At 32.6% G+C, this 15079-nt stretch overlaps 1 protein-coding gene across 5 annotated transcripts in view; it reads right to left on the reverse strand.

Moving 5' to 3' along the window:
- Nucleotides 1-15079, reverse strand: part of LOC129803862 (cytochrome b5 reductase 4) — a 105804-nt gene that overhangs the window by 26628 nt on the left and 64097 nt on the right. The window contains exon 1 of one of the 5 annotated variants that reach the window (XM_055850682.1): nt 10560-10715. The exons of the other annotated variants lie outside the window; for them this stretch is intronic. The gene's annotated coding sequence lies outside the window, so the exon portion shown is untranslated. Of the gene's footprint in view, nt 1-10559; nt 10716-15079 lie in introns of those variants that run through there. 5 annotated transcript variants of the gene reach the window in all.

Here is a 15079-nt window from a genome sequence, read left to right on the forward strand (position 1 = left end):
TTTTATGATTGAAATGACACTCTGTCTTCGGAATATTATATTGTACGTACATATATATAAAGATGTATTTTTTATGAGACATTTTGGTAATAAAAAAATAAATAGGTTGACTCTTAAGGTTTCTTCTTAATGGTATAAACTAGGTTTATCGCAATCTCATTCACCTCGAGAAGCATTAAATTGAATTACATTAGAACGCACTTCCATACACTCACATTTCCCCATAGCATTTTCCTTTTGCAATTTAGCTAACGGAAGTCATAAAATCATGAGAAAAATCTGTTTTGATACTTTTTCCTAGGCACCATACCATATTTGTGATTCTGTAAGGCTGCTTACTATTGCTATAAACTTTCGTATAGATCTTCCAATAAAAAATATTATTTTGTGGAATTTTCCGATAACGTACTAACCCTTTCCTTTATCATAGCAAAGGAAGAATCGACATTTGATGTATTGCATATAGATTTATTGATTAATTAAATTATTGCTTAAAGTATCACTTTGATCATTCATGCAATAAATTAATAGAGTAATCAAAACATTTACAATTCTTGGAATTTAATATTGCACTATGAAGGAAGGGGACGGTGGGGCAATTTGGGTGACTTAATTTTTTGTAAAGTGTGATTTGTTCAATGTTTATGAACTTCGAGCACGGGAATTTGTTATTTGCATTTTTCATATAAATTAATTTATTGTAACAAAATTTTACTTCCAATAAGCCATCCATTAGGGGAGACTGGGGCAAAATTTGTGAAAATTTCAATATTCACTATTTTCTAAAAAAAAAAAAAAAGAGACCGAGGCTTGAAATTTTTATTAACCTTCTTAAACTTACAGTTTCAAGGGATACGAGAAAGGGTTATGTAAAAAAAAAAAAAAAAAAAAATAATGAAATTTTGAGTCCTATTTTTGGAATATTTGGTCTACAGAAAATATCAATACTGATTAGCTCAATTTAAGCACATTTATCGTTAGAGAAAAATTATCTTCGACAAAGTTGTAGAAAAATAAATTTTCCTATAAAAATATGTCTATTTGATATTTTTAACGTTTGCGAGAGTAAAACGTCACAAATTATCCGAAGACTGACAAAATTTGCCCCACACTGACTGAGACCAATCCGAAAAAGTTAAAATAACATTCCGAAAATGTTAATTTTACCCTGCATTATTGATCCAAAATCAGTGTAAATATTATGCTTTTTAGGTGTATTAGGAGCTAAAGTTACCCTTTTTCATGTTATTTTTACCCTTAAAAAAGGTGTAAAATTAACATTAAAAAATGTTGATATATTTTTACACCTAAAAAGTGTCAGAGTTATGAGGAAAAAAAGTTAATCGCACCCCCGTTTTTTCTCAAAGCAGCAATTTTAAGAATCTCCAGAAAATCTTAGATAATGATTCGAAAATCACTGGGATAGGGTTTGTCCACCAGAATGCTTATTAAGCACCCTTTTATAATACGGGTGATGTTTAGAGCGATTTCAACTTACGGAAATTAAAAGTAACAAATTTTCCGGTCATAAGTGTTTATGAATGAAATGTTCACTTTGCAACATATCCGAAAATGAATAAAATCGCTGGGGCCAATTTTGAGATAAACTAAAAAAATAAAATAATTTTTAAGGAAATAGAGGGGGAAAAAGGAAAATACGAAAAATCCAGTTCAAGTTAAAGTTTACTTATGGGGGAGGGCTCACCGGAGCTTGGAAGTCGATATCTCCTACCATAAGGCTTTTAGGTCCGAAAAACCGTAAAGTCAACGAAAGACCAGCGCAACTGGTAATGATCAATAAATAATAATAATTTTTTTGTGTAAATTTATTTTGAGAATTCGAAATTCAGTTTGAGTTTTTCGAAAATTAATGTCGTTATCTCTTCAATGAAAAACTAGTGGAAGACTTTCAGGCTTGACATACACTCTGGCTTCGAACACTCGATACTTTTCTCATATACCTTTAATGAATCTGACCTATAGCAATATATTTTTAAAGCTAGTCTTCAGTCACACCTTTCCTGAAAAAATAGGTGAGATTTCGTGAGATTCATTAAAGAATTATGAGAAAAATGTGAAATGTTCGAAGCCAGAGTGTGTGCGAAGCCTGAAAGCCCTCCCCTATTTATGTCTTACGCGTGACACTATTAATGAATCGAATTCTGGCCGTGAGCACATAGAATACGGAATTAAACTGATACCTAAAGCATTTGTAAACCATTCCAATATTGAACAGAAGTAATACCTATACAATTAAATTATTATTATACAATCCAAATTTGCAATGGAGGAATCACACCTCTATAAGCTGATCTATCCTTATCACTGGCTTTTGTTTTATTATTAGGGGAGACTGGGGCAAAATTTGTCAAATTGAAAATTTTAAAATTCAATATCTGCCAAAAGAAAAGAGACCGAGACTTCAAATTTTTATCATAGATTGCCTTCGTGTACCTCAATAAACGTCAAAGGTTTTAAGGAATTCGAGCAAAGAATATAGAATATAGAAACATCTGCCATTTCTAAGTCGGCGAAGAGAGTTTTCTTGCCAAAAACAGCATTTGGAAAATAACTTGAAAAGCACATTTCTCGTTTAGATAATAAAAAATGTTCTGGATAAAGTTATAGAGGAATAAATTTCCTATCAAAATATTTCAATTGGATATTTCTTTCATTCACAAGAACTTGTAACAAAGCGAAAGAAAATAGCAAAAAATATCCCATGACTGGCAAAATTTGCCCCAGCAGTTTTGAGAACTTCCACAAAATCATTTTTTGGAAAATTGCTCAGAAATCACATTTACTTTAGAGTTGGAGCAAAATAACGTTGGTAAAAGTTATAGAGCGGTAAATTGTCTATAAGAATATGCTTAATAAAAGTAATTTAGATTCTCTGATAGCTCGTGAGAAAATAAAATATCCATTTTGACAAATATTGCCCCAATCTCCCCTATTATTATTATTATTATTTTAACAGCTTTTTATCACTTCAAATAATTTCTGACTGAAAACTAATAAATTAATCTAATCTTGACTAAATCGATTGAGAAATAGGGCCTCTAGGGTGATGTCTATAAAGCAAATTAATAAGAAATCAAATTTGTGGCGTTTTAGCTTATTTTTAACTAATTTTTGGGGACTAAATCCGATTTTTTGCTTGAATAAATGAAAATTCAATGCTTTGTATCATTAAAAACCCAAAACAACATATCAACACATAATAGCTTTAAATGTGAAACATCTTAAAATTTTTAAAGTGTGATAGATAATTAGATATTCTTACAGATGAATGCAATTTATCTGATTACGTCATGTCAAAAGTAAACTGGATTTTAAAAATAATCAAAATTGATTACATCCCAGTTTAACCGTAGTTGTTTATCATCTCCCTGAATGTGTTTTTGATTTGATATAAAAATCTTGAATGGTCTATGTATAAACGACTTGTCGCTCCACTTTAAACTAATAAAGTGCAATTTAAATCTCATTGAAATGATCTCTAAAAATTGTTATTTTCGAAATTATAACAAAACATTTGCTTACGGCTGTCCCAGCTTCACTCTCAATCCTTCTTATATAAAATTGGTGTCTAGGGATATATATTTTCAGGGGGTGTTGGTAAGGGAGAAACATGAATCACAAGCAATTCTCAAGAGATTAAAGTGATGAGAGACATTTCCTTGCAATTAAATAAACATTTCCATCATGAGACTCATCCAGAGACCAACCCATCGCTTCAATGATAATTTTCACTTCCGCACTTTGAACAAATATAATAATCTTTTGTGTGGCACACTTTAAAGCAAAAAACCCAAGAAAATTTCACTCTCCATTTATCACAAAATGTTCAGGAAGAATAGCTCAGATATGAAAATAAATTCCAGAAGTGTTTCATATAATTGGAATAAGATTGAGGAAGCTTTTCTTTTGTGAAAAAAAAACGAAGGAAAAAAATCTGACAGAAAATTGAATTTCTTAACAGAGGAAAAGTGGCTGAGTTAATTGCCTCCAAAGCTCTTCACCGTAACATTCGATTGACTTCTACCATCTTCAGCAAAACTCATGTGTTCACATTCTCTTTTTTTTTCATCATCTTAGAAGCATTTTTCTTCAAGATGTTTTTGGCAAATGACGTTGATGTGAGTAAGATATCTACGAAACAGCATAAAGTAATTTATTGAGAAACTTATTCTTCCTATTTCCGAGCACCCCAAATTCTATGTATCTTCAATATAATCATCAATAGGGTGAAAAGAAGCAGACATCTTCCATCAACAGAATAAAACTAATTGAAATGTACATTTATACATTTTTCATTATTTCATATTGAGTCTGGAAAAAAAATCCAATGAATCCATGAAGAGATTATGCGTGAAAAAGCCTTAGAAAATTACTAAGTATGAGAAGGGCAGATCTCAAACAGAAAAAAGAAAACTTTCATAAATGTACCATTGAAGCTGGGGAAATGTAAATAAGAGCCAGAGGCTTTTGAGAATTTTTTTTTCTGGTTCAAATGAGAAAATGGTCGGAAGGGATCGGTTTTTTTTTACTTCTTCAGGAGTAAAAGGAAAATGGATATAAAAACAAGTTTTTGTGGGAGCGCCCCATAAGAAAAGGTATATGTACAGTAATTTAATTTATCAATGTTTATTGCTAAAAAATTTCAAAAGATTTCCAATATCAATAAATAATGTTAATTCGTTTCGTCTCACTTCCTCAATAAAATCAACAATTTTTTTTTCTTTCATTACCTCTCAATATCCTTAAATTAACTTTGAGTTATGCAGGAAATCAAGATATCCTCTATACTGAAATTCTATATATACTAAAGTGTTGGTATGAAGAAAAATAAAGAAGAGGAAAAAAGGAATCGAATATATATCAAACTCATACTACATATGTAACATTCCTAACCTTTCACTCAAATGGTGATGACACAGATAGAAGAACCGATACACATTTCCCCCTTTTCATGTCACACTCACCTTTAGCAACGTTTTTTCGCTACCCCAGCTCCTCATTTATAAGGGAAAGTGGGGCATTTTCATTTTCTTCCGTATTAGTCCTATCACAATAGATTTAAAGTTTAAATCTTTAAATTATTAAAAAGAAAACCATATCTGACTGCCATATTTAAGGTAAAATAGCCTAATTTAAAACCTGCTCCAAAATTGAATTTTTTAAATTAAACTTATCCATACACTAAGAGAAATCCGAAAAATTTAAAATAACATTCCGGAAATGTTAATTCTACCCTGTAGTATTAATCCGAAAGCGGTGTACATATTATGCTTTTTAGCTGTATTATGGGTTAAAGTTACCCTTTTTCATGTTATTTCTACCCTTAAAAAGGTTTAAAATCAACATTAAAAAATGTTGATATATTTTTACACCTAAAAAGTGTTAAAGTTATGAGGAAAAAAAGTTAATCGCACCCCCGTTTTTTTCTCAGTGTATTAATAAATTTTCAATTTATCTGAAGCGCAGAGAATCAAAAAATAAGATTCTATTTTCTGTGAAAATACCCCCTTGAATCACATTCTGAGTTGTGCTATTCTAGTCATGAATATGATATTCCAAATTTCTTTAAACGTCTTTTAATACCGGGGTATTTTGATTCAAATTCTCTCTTGCAAAATAACAATTCTAGACCGACCCTTTTCTCGGTTCATTTTAATGTGCTAGACACACCTACGGCTTAAGCCGAGAGACGGCTTAACATATTTACTCACTAAATAATGATTAGATTACATTTCCATCAGTTTCCCACTGAACTGTCTCTCGGCTTAGGGCAGAATCACATTGACAGTAAAATGCTCACCGTCACCGTCAAAGCTCTCACCGTATTTCGTTGATTCACGCATTTTCATTGCTATTATTACTCAAATTTTCCATTACGATATTACCTTGTCTCATACTCGGTGGCACTAGGTGAAAATAGTATAAGAAAATTGAATAAATAAAGCGAAAATGCGATAAACGGTAAGCAAAAAAAACTGTAGGATTTTTTTGCTACAGTTTTTCATACAGTTTTTTTTTGCTCACCGTTTATCGCATTTTCGCTTTATTTATTCAATTTTCTTATATTATTTTCACCTAGTGCCATCGAGTATGAGATAAGGTAACACGGTAATTGAGAATTTGCGTAAAAATTACAATGAAAATGCCTAAATAAACGAAATACGGTGAGGGCTTTGACGGTGACGGTGAGCATTTTACTGTCAATGTGATTCTGCCCTTAAGCCGTAAGCACTGGTAAGAATAAAAGGGTCAAATTGATCCAATTGGTAAAAACGAAAAGATCACCGAGGATCCTTTGAAAGTGTCCCTATTTTGACACTTATTTATCTCCGGAATAAATGAACAAAAACAGTGATAAAGTCATCTTTGGTGTTCGCTCAGATGAGAGAAATATGTTATATCAGTAATAAGTTTGTGATAAAACATAATCTAACGTGATATATTTGCATACAAAATTTTAAGAGACACTAGTGATCCTTTCAAAGGTTCAAATATGATCCATCCTTAAAGGATGGAATATAATCTAATTCGATCCTTTTATTTTTACCAGTAAGTCTGTCTAAGATATTGCAACTGAACCTCTCCTGAAAAGGATTATTTGCGAAATATTTCCAAATATCTGTATTTTTAGAATTATTTGTTAATCAGTCATTAATAAAAATGAAAATAAAGTAGTAAAAAGCAAATCTAAGTAACTAATCATATTTCACAATGAATCCAATGAATCTGACCTAAGTTTTTTTAGGAAATGTGTGACTAAATACTAGCTAATAAATATGCTTTAGGTCAAATTCATCAAATAAATATCGGAAAACATATGTAATGTTCGAAGCCAGAGTATGTCAGAAGCCTGAAAGCTTTCCCCTAGTTGTCTTTATTTAGTGACAATGTTCGCACAAGATCCTTCATTGAAATATCTTGTATAGCAGTGAGTTATAAATGAGAAATACAATTATTTAGTTATACGATTTCTTTTCGATTTAAGGGCATATATTCCGTTATGTGTATGTAATAGGAACATGATATATCAGTTTATGTGACTGAGTTTCGAAGCATTCTAAAATAATATGTTGGATATGTCTTGGATATGTTTTAAAGATTAGGGTAAATTAAGCTAATTCAAAATCTGCTCCAAATGGAAACTTTTCGCTACTCCAAATGGAAACGTCATTTTTTCCATGATAAATACAGTACTAAATTATTATTAATATAATTTTCTATGCCACAGTTTCATTATTTAGTTAATTTTGCTCCCAATAAAACAAAAAACCATTCATATTCACAAATTTTAATTTGTTAATTTCTCAGAAAAAATAAAAGTGTACCTTTTCACCATCAAATTTTTCATCGATTGACCATGTTTTCCAATAAAAAACACAATGAGGTGACTATTGTTGATTCGTTTTGTTTAACATTTTATTTTATATTTCTGGCTAATTTTAGTTAAAATAAGTGCTAATCTTTATTGTTAACGGTACGTGAAGTTTTTAAATGGAATAATTACTTATTTTGTGAACAATAAGGGTTTTTTCTGAAGTGTCTGCAAATGCTTCAATAGGAAACCCTGGAAATATGATTTTTTTTGGAGAGCTTTTCCTATTGTTTTAGATGAGAAAGTAGAAAAGACCAGGAATAAGAACCAATCCTGCACTCAGGAGCAACTCAACAAGGTTTTGGAAGAATTTCGTCCCGGTATCACTTACACTGTTTGTCTCCAATTAGAAATTTTCCCATATCTCCATTTCAATTAATTTGTTTCCAATAGAAGCATTTTACGCTCGCGTATTTTTCTTGTATTTAAGAAGTTTTCAAATGATATTTAAAGAATTTTCACTAAACAGTAACATTCTAAAAGAGTCAAGGAGCAAATTCATGTAATTCTCTTCAGAAAAAATATGTACTTAATGTGTTGAATCTTCTGTCAAAGTTAAAGTGTCTGGAAATGGTTTCGAATTAGACCATTTACCCTAGGCGAACTTTTTGTCCTCATATGAAAATACCGTTGAATCATTCCTAATAACGGTTTTTCAATGTTAAAGGTTAAAAAGGACCTATAGTGAGTGTATTTCTCAACTGAATTTTATCAGATTTGGGCTCGTTGGCACATTGGAAAGGTCTTGGAATTTTTGACAAGCCTGAACTGATTTTAATAGACTAATTTTTTCCCGAAATTCAATATTACTCTTAAGACTCCTAAGGCATTTTGGGCGATTTATAAGTCTGTTCTAATCGGTTGAGACCCTGTAAATGGTAAATAATGCGAAAGTACTTTTGAGGTATAGCGTCTAATGGCTGCTGTACACTAGAGAAAATTATTGTCCATATTGAAGCAAATTCCCTACGCTTTTGCAGGAAAAACTCTTCAATAAGGTCATAAATTCCTCTAGTGTGTAGCTGTCATAAGTCACGAGTCCGAGCACTGCAAAGCCTGAGGCGTATTACCACCCCATTCAATAGGAACAATTTGAAAGTTTTATTCGAAATTCATGAGTGAAACTGCTCCAGTTTCCCTTAAAAATAACATCCCCATATCACGATACAAGAAATATTGCCGTGAGAACTCGAAAAGCACACACATATACCTCGTAATGTTTGAGAAAAGGATCCGCATGAGTCATGAACAAACAAATAGACGGATAAATTTTGCGAGTCTTTCCTGATAAAAGTTATGTATATATGCATGTGCAATTTTCCATAAGACGACTTTATCGTAGAAAAATTCTCAGGAATATTATTATGGAGGAGCAGGTGGCAAAAGAAATGTTCACGGCTCATTTCATCACTCACTCTTCACAAAGAAAATAAAATTCATTTCACTTTCTCGGTATTCGCAAAATGAAGGAAAAAAAAGAAGAAGAAAAGATGGGAAAAGATTATGATGAAGCTCAAGATGAAATACATATAAATCGACGATAAAATCCTTAATGGCCATAGCGGTAACAATAAAACATAGTCCAACAATTCACATGAACATCCCTTTTCACGCTTTCTTTGTTGGTGGAGAAAATTAATAGTGATTCACTCTTATTATCTTTGCGAAGATGATAAATAAAACATCCTTTCTATATTCCCCTCTCCCTCCACATTTCAATTTATTTCTCATTAACCTATTGCGTTGTACTGCAATTTGGTGTGTTTATTTTGCAATATTCTTATTATCTCATATTAAGTGGTGATTTATTTCGTGTAAATATTGCAGTTGTGCAATCATTTTCTTGGAATTAACAGTTGAAGTCTAATTGCATGAGTGTATAAATGTATATTTAAATGAAAACATGATAATAAAATTTTTACATAAACTTAAAAAAATACTCTTTATGTCGTAGACATGACGACCGGTTAACACAAAAGAACTGGTTAACCAAGGCACATAAACAAGACAATCCATGGCTAGTGCATCTGTCTGGATAAAGATCAAACGGTTAGAGATAGTTACTTGAAGTCCTAAAGGACCCACCCTATAAATTGAATTTGTCGAACTTAAGACTTCTTAACATTTTTTTTTTTGGAAGATACGTCGAAAACGCTTTGAGCGATTCATTTTTGGATACTTTTTAGAAGTTATTCAAGCGGAGATTTTTGTGTAATACAAACTTCAATAGCTTTGAATCTTTCTTTCTAAAGGTTCGTTAAAGTCAAGTTACGGACATAAAAATTATTCACGTCTTCTGGAACATTGTGGAAAAAATAGAAAAGCCATTTTTCAATATTTTGTACCAAGTTCCCCTATTTAAATAAAATATCAAAAAACAAGTTTACACAACAAAAATAACACTGTGTTTGTCACAACGTTTTGGAAATTATTAATGCAGACAAGATTAATTGCTATTTTAACATGGACCCTGTCTCAATATTATTTTGAGCATTTCTTTACACTTTCAATGCAAAAATTCATCAAAAAATAAGAAACTTTTCTACTAAAGATATATATGTATAAAGTATAGAATATAGAGTATAGAATCTTTAATTTTAATTATTCAGAGCACGCTCATATGTCTGCTACAAAGTTTTAGCAAACTATCCTTGTTTTTGAGAACGTACAATCAGTGAGTTGAAGTGGCACAAATAGAGGATAAAACTGATGCCGAAATGAGCTGAATAATTATGTGAGTCTGTAGTGCATTTAAATGAACTGAAAAGTACTTAATTTTATTTGTTTCACAAGTTCCAGCAAAAAGTTTATCATCATTCAAAGGAATTGATTGAAGAGAGAAAAAAAGAACTATAGCAGAACAATTCCTGTGAAAATTGAATTGTGAATTGACACAGTTTACATCAGAATGCATTTCATCAAAAGAATTAGAAGTTCTATTGACAATTTTTCAATTTCTATTTCTGCAACAAAAAAAATCGACTTAATCTCCTACAATTTCCCAAGAGCTTTGAAAAAATGAAAAAAAGCCATTGAAATCATTTGGCCTTCATAGTCTATTAGTGTATTGACGCCTCAGTTGGATTATTTTACTCATTATTGCCATTATTGCCTGAATTTTAACCTCTAAGAATAAGAAAAACGACAACGAACTAATCTGACTCACATTTCAATTATCTTATAAATCGCTTTAATATAGTTTGAAAGGCATAAAGAGCACTTAAACATTTATTCAAACTTTTCCCGTAGAGTAGATTGTAGAATATATTAGTACTAATTTATCACAGTCAACATGGCAGTGTCCTGATTCTAAAGAACTAAAAGCCAACTGGAGGTTGTAAAAAAAGCTCAGTATGATTTGCAGAGGCTAAAAGATCACTTTATCACTATAAACTTGCCCCATTTCCAGAAAATCAAGTTTTACGAAGTATATCATCTGCCAAAGGTCACCCTCAGAGGTTATATTATGTCATCACGAATTCCAGCAATTGTTCGATTTTGTCAATAAGTTGTGAACCACATGATCAAGTCTTTGCAAAATCTCTCTTTAACACTCTGACACATTCCAAACTCGTCATCAGTGAATAAGTCGTGTATAGAAAATTGATAATCTTTAGACATTTTTCAAGAAAGTGACAGCAGAATAGTCAGTACTTTAAAACACTCATATGATTAAAAAAAATTAAATTTGTTCACCATTAAAATAGAATTTGGTAAAAACTCTTTGGTCAGTAAAAATCAAATTTTCTAAGTTTAGAACTTTCAAAGTAGAAAAAATCATCATGTTTGACAAAAAAATATAAAGTGTATTTTTTCGTATGATTAAAAAAAAATTAAATGAAAAAATAATTTTAATCAGAAAAATCAATTTTCTTTTAAAATAATTTTGATTAATAAAATCAATTTTTCCCACTTACCAAAATTAATTCTTTTTACGAATTGAATTGATTGATTTGTTCGTAAATATCTATTAAACCTAATATTTCTATAGATTTGTATTCAATTCAATTCATATTTATTTATCAGATTAAGCTTTCCTCTGCGGCCATCACTGTCTAGCATTGCTCCCAAATATTTTCGCGACAGAAACGATGGAAAGTTCCTTCCTTGGTTGTATGTTTTGCAATTCTAAGATTGCTTGGAAGTTTAGGCTGAGCAATCTGAAATGCTTAAAACTAAGCCTATAAGGCTGTTCGGCTTTGGTGCTAACAAAAAATTATCTGCACATTACCCAAGACACAAAGTAGCTACCTTATAAAACCAAGTATTAGACAAGTCTTTTAGTGCACTTTTAAAAAAGACTTAAAGTGAGAATTTTCTGTTGAAATTCTTATAGAAGCTCTTAAGATCTTTAAGATTGCGCCACTTTGCTTATAGTAATTTCAGTGATGGAATCAAGAGCGTTATAAGCAAATCGAAATTTTTTTAGTTCTATAGGGGAAAGCGCGCTACCTTTAAACCATTTATGTTTGCCGCAAATAATTTTTTTCAATGTGTTATAAATGAATCTCAAATTTTGAGAAAAGTGCAATGGGTAAAATCCATAAGGAACATAGAGAAAAAATTGAATTATCCAAAGCTTGAGTCGTCCGAAGATAGCGCGCTTTTCGCTAATGTCTTACTTAGGGAATTCTACAAGACTATGTTAGGAAAAAATTGCTTCTTGGGTATTGAATCCAGGATATCCCTAATGGCTTGGGGTTCATTTTAGCCCAAGCATGGCAGACTTCTTTAGTTTTTGATAACGTACACATCTAGCCAGATTATTAACTAAAGTTTGCTACTTTACTGTCCTATTTCGATTTCTTCTACTGACCAAATTGATAATTTTTAGTGACGAAAATTCATTCTTAATTCTCAATTATATCGATAATTTTTTATAATGTGTTTTACAAGAGATATTACATGAGTAAAATTGATGTTTTGTTATTGTTTGATTGTTTCTGTCTAAAATATTTGGTAGGGGAAAGCGCGCTACCTTCGGACGACTCAAGCTTCGGACAATTCAATTTCTTTTCTACGTTCCTTATGGATTTCACTCATAGCACTTTTCTGACAATTTAGGGTATTGGATTAGATATTAAAAGGGACAGATAATCCTAACCGGCTTATGTAGGTGAGATTCTTAACGTGAGCTAACTCGGAGTGCATGCAAATTCGATTTGGAGCTGAAGTTGGGAGACGCCATTCAGTTATCTTGAATCAAATTCGTGAAATTATACAAATTTTGTATTTCAACCAAAATATCAAGGATTTGGATGAACTGACAGAAAAGTGTTATATGGGTGAAATGTAGACCAGAATGTTCTCTATAATTTTGCCGTAGAACTTGAACTCATCGATTACTCAGAAGCCAAGATAATCGAGGTTTTTTGTTTCTTAACTCGTTTTTTCATCCAGAGTGCCCCAAGTAGTCATTTGTTGAACTTCAACTATATCAAAGAATTGTTGTATTTTGCGGGACTTTCCATTTAAACCCCTATTTTAAGTGTCTTGGTGGAGTAGAGGCAGTCAAATTGGCATCTGAGTGATTTCAAAGCGTTATTATTGGAAAAATCAATTTTTCCACACTTAAACGGCAAAATCGGAGTGATAGCATAGTCTGAGTGGAAAATGATGTATGGACGAAATGTAGAGACAAATATGCTCTACAATTATGTCGAAGTAATCATCAAAATCGGTTTAGCGACAGTCGAGATAATTGAGGTTATGTGATATTGAAATTGGTTTTTCGACTGTGGCGCCCCTGGTGTTGGTCCCACGAAGTTCAAATATTCTAGAAAGTTGTAGCATTTGGTGAGATCTTTCGTTTAAGCCCTCATTCATCAAAATCGGTCACATAGAACCGGAGATATGATTTTTTGAATTTCGTGAACTTTGACCCCTCATATCTCCGGTTCTATTGAAACCACAGCGCACATACGCACCATTTTGGAAACGTCCTAGACTGGACTACAACATACTAAAATTTCATTAACTTGCATAATGCCGTTTTTGAGAAAAGTGACTTTGAATTTCGATGAATTTTGACGCTATCACAGCGCCACCTGTGGTGACTTTTTGAACTTCCATCTGAAAGTGCTCATCGAGACGAAACCAAAAAGGTAAAATTTAGGTCGCTGTGTTAATTAGAACCGGAGATAGAGGCCGGTCAATGTTCGAACTTTGACCCCTTATAGCTCGGGTCAGGGGTTATGGATCGACTTAAGGTTTTTTTTGTTTGATAGGTATAATCAACGGCTACAACATACTAAAATTTCAGCCCGATCGCATAAGGAATTTTTGAGTTATTTAACTTTTAAGATTTAAAAATTTTCTTTTTAATAATAGCGCCCCTAGCGGTGGTTTTATGAACTTGCGATGTTAGAAGAGGAAGTGGCATTTCACGAGAGCTTTCCAAAAAGCCCTCATTTTTTAAATTCTGACAATTAGAACCGGAGTTATGGCCATTTTAAGAAAATTTTTTTGGACCCTTATAGCTCGGGTCAGGGGGGTCGGGGGACCTTAAGTTTGGTATTGATGGAAAGCTCTAAGGCCCAGCTATAACATACTAAAATTTGAGCCCGCTCTATGCCATAGGGCCGGAGCTATTGAGAAAACAAAAAAAGGGGGGTCTTCAAAATGGCGGAAGGAGGGGTGGGGGGTGGGGGGTCAATGCACCATGTTGCAATTTTCATACGATATTTAACCTTTGCCGAAAACCGCAAGTCGATATCTTTTTTAGTTTAGGAGCTATTAAGCTCCAAAGAGCGGCCGGACGGCCGGACGGCCGGCCGGCCGGCCGGCCGGGAACGTAACTTAGCCCCCCATATATTCGTGATCAGGAAGTGGCGAAACACATTTTGGCCAAGTTTGAGCGCGATCGGAGGACATGAAATTTTGTTAGGATTATAGTAGGTGAGATTGTTAAGAATCTCACCTAATATAATATTACAATGTGCCAAATTAATTTAAAACACAATAAAAAAATGAATTGCGCGAAGCTTAATTCGTCCAAAAGTAGCGCGCTTTCCCCTATATGTTTTATAGCGGTCACGCTCTTTGTCCGTCTGTCCGTCCAGCCGTTACCACGCCTAGAGCCCAAACGGTTGGAGATAGCGACTTGAGACCTTCCTGGAACCGCCCCATAAATTGTCCCTGGGACATTTAACATGTTCCTTATTTCCCTCCATCGCTCCTCATTGCCTACAAAAACCATGTTTTATTGGGATTACTTTTAAACGCGTCGAGCGATTTTTTTTCGTTTTTGATATAGAGTCGAAGGAACACCTCTTCGACAGAGAACCCATATTGACACTTTTGCCGAAATCTTGAAATTTATTTAAAGTATCAAATAAAATGTAAATAATATGACGTTTTTCTTTAGTCAACGTTTTCTGATAGGGATAGATGTTGAAATTTCGTATTCCAAAAGGTATAGACCCAGCGAGCACCAAATGCTAACCGATTGCAATTCAGCTGAAAACATATGTATTTTCAGCTGAATTCTGCTAACCTTGAAACAAAATTGGCGATTCAGTGCCATTTCCATATATTTGGTTAGCACTTTTTGTTCGACAACTGCTGATCAGTCAGCAAATTTTTGCTAGTCGATTCAGCAAAAATATGCTGAAAACGCTACTTTTTTCAGCTAAGTGTGCTCGCTGGAAAATTTACAAAATAGACTCTTCAACTTCATGGGAATTA

The sequence above is a fragment of the Phlebotomus papatasi genome, chromosome 2 (genome assembly GCF_024763615.1).
Source record: "Phlebotomus papatasi isolate M1 chromosome 2, Ppap_2.1, whole genome shotgun sequence".
In the NCBI taxonomy this organism is placed as follows: Eukaryota; Metazoa; Arthropoda; class Insecta; order Diptera; family Psychodidae; genus Phlebotomus; species Phlebotomus papatasi.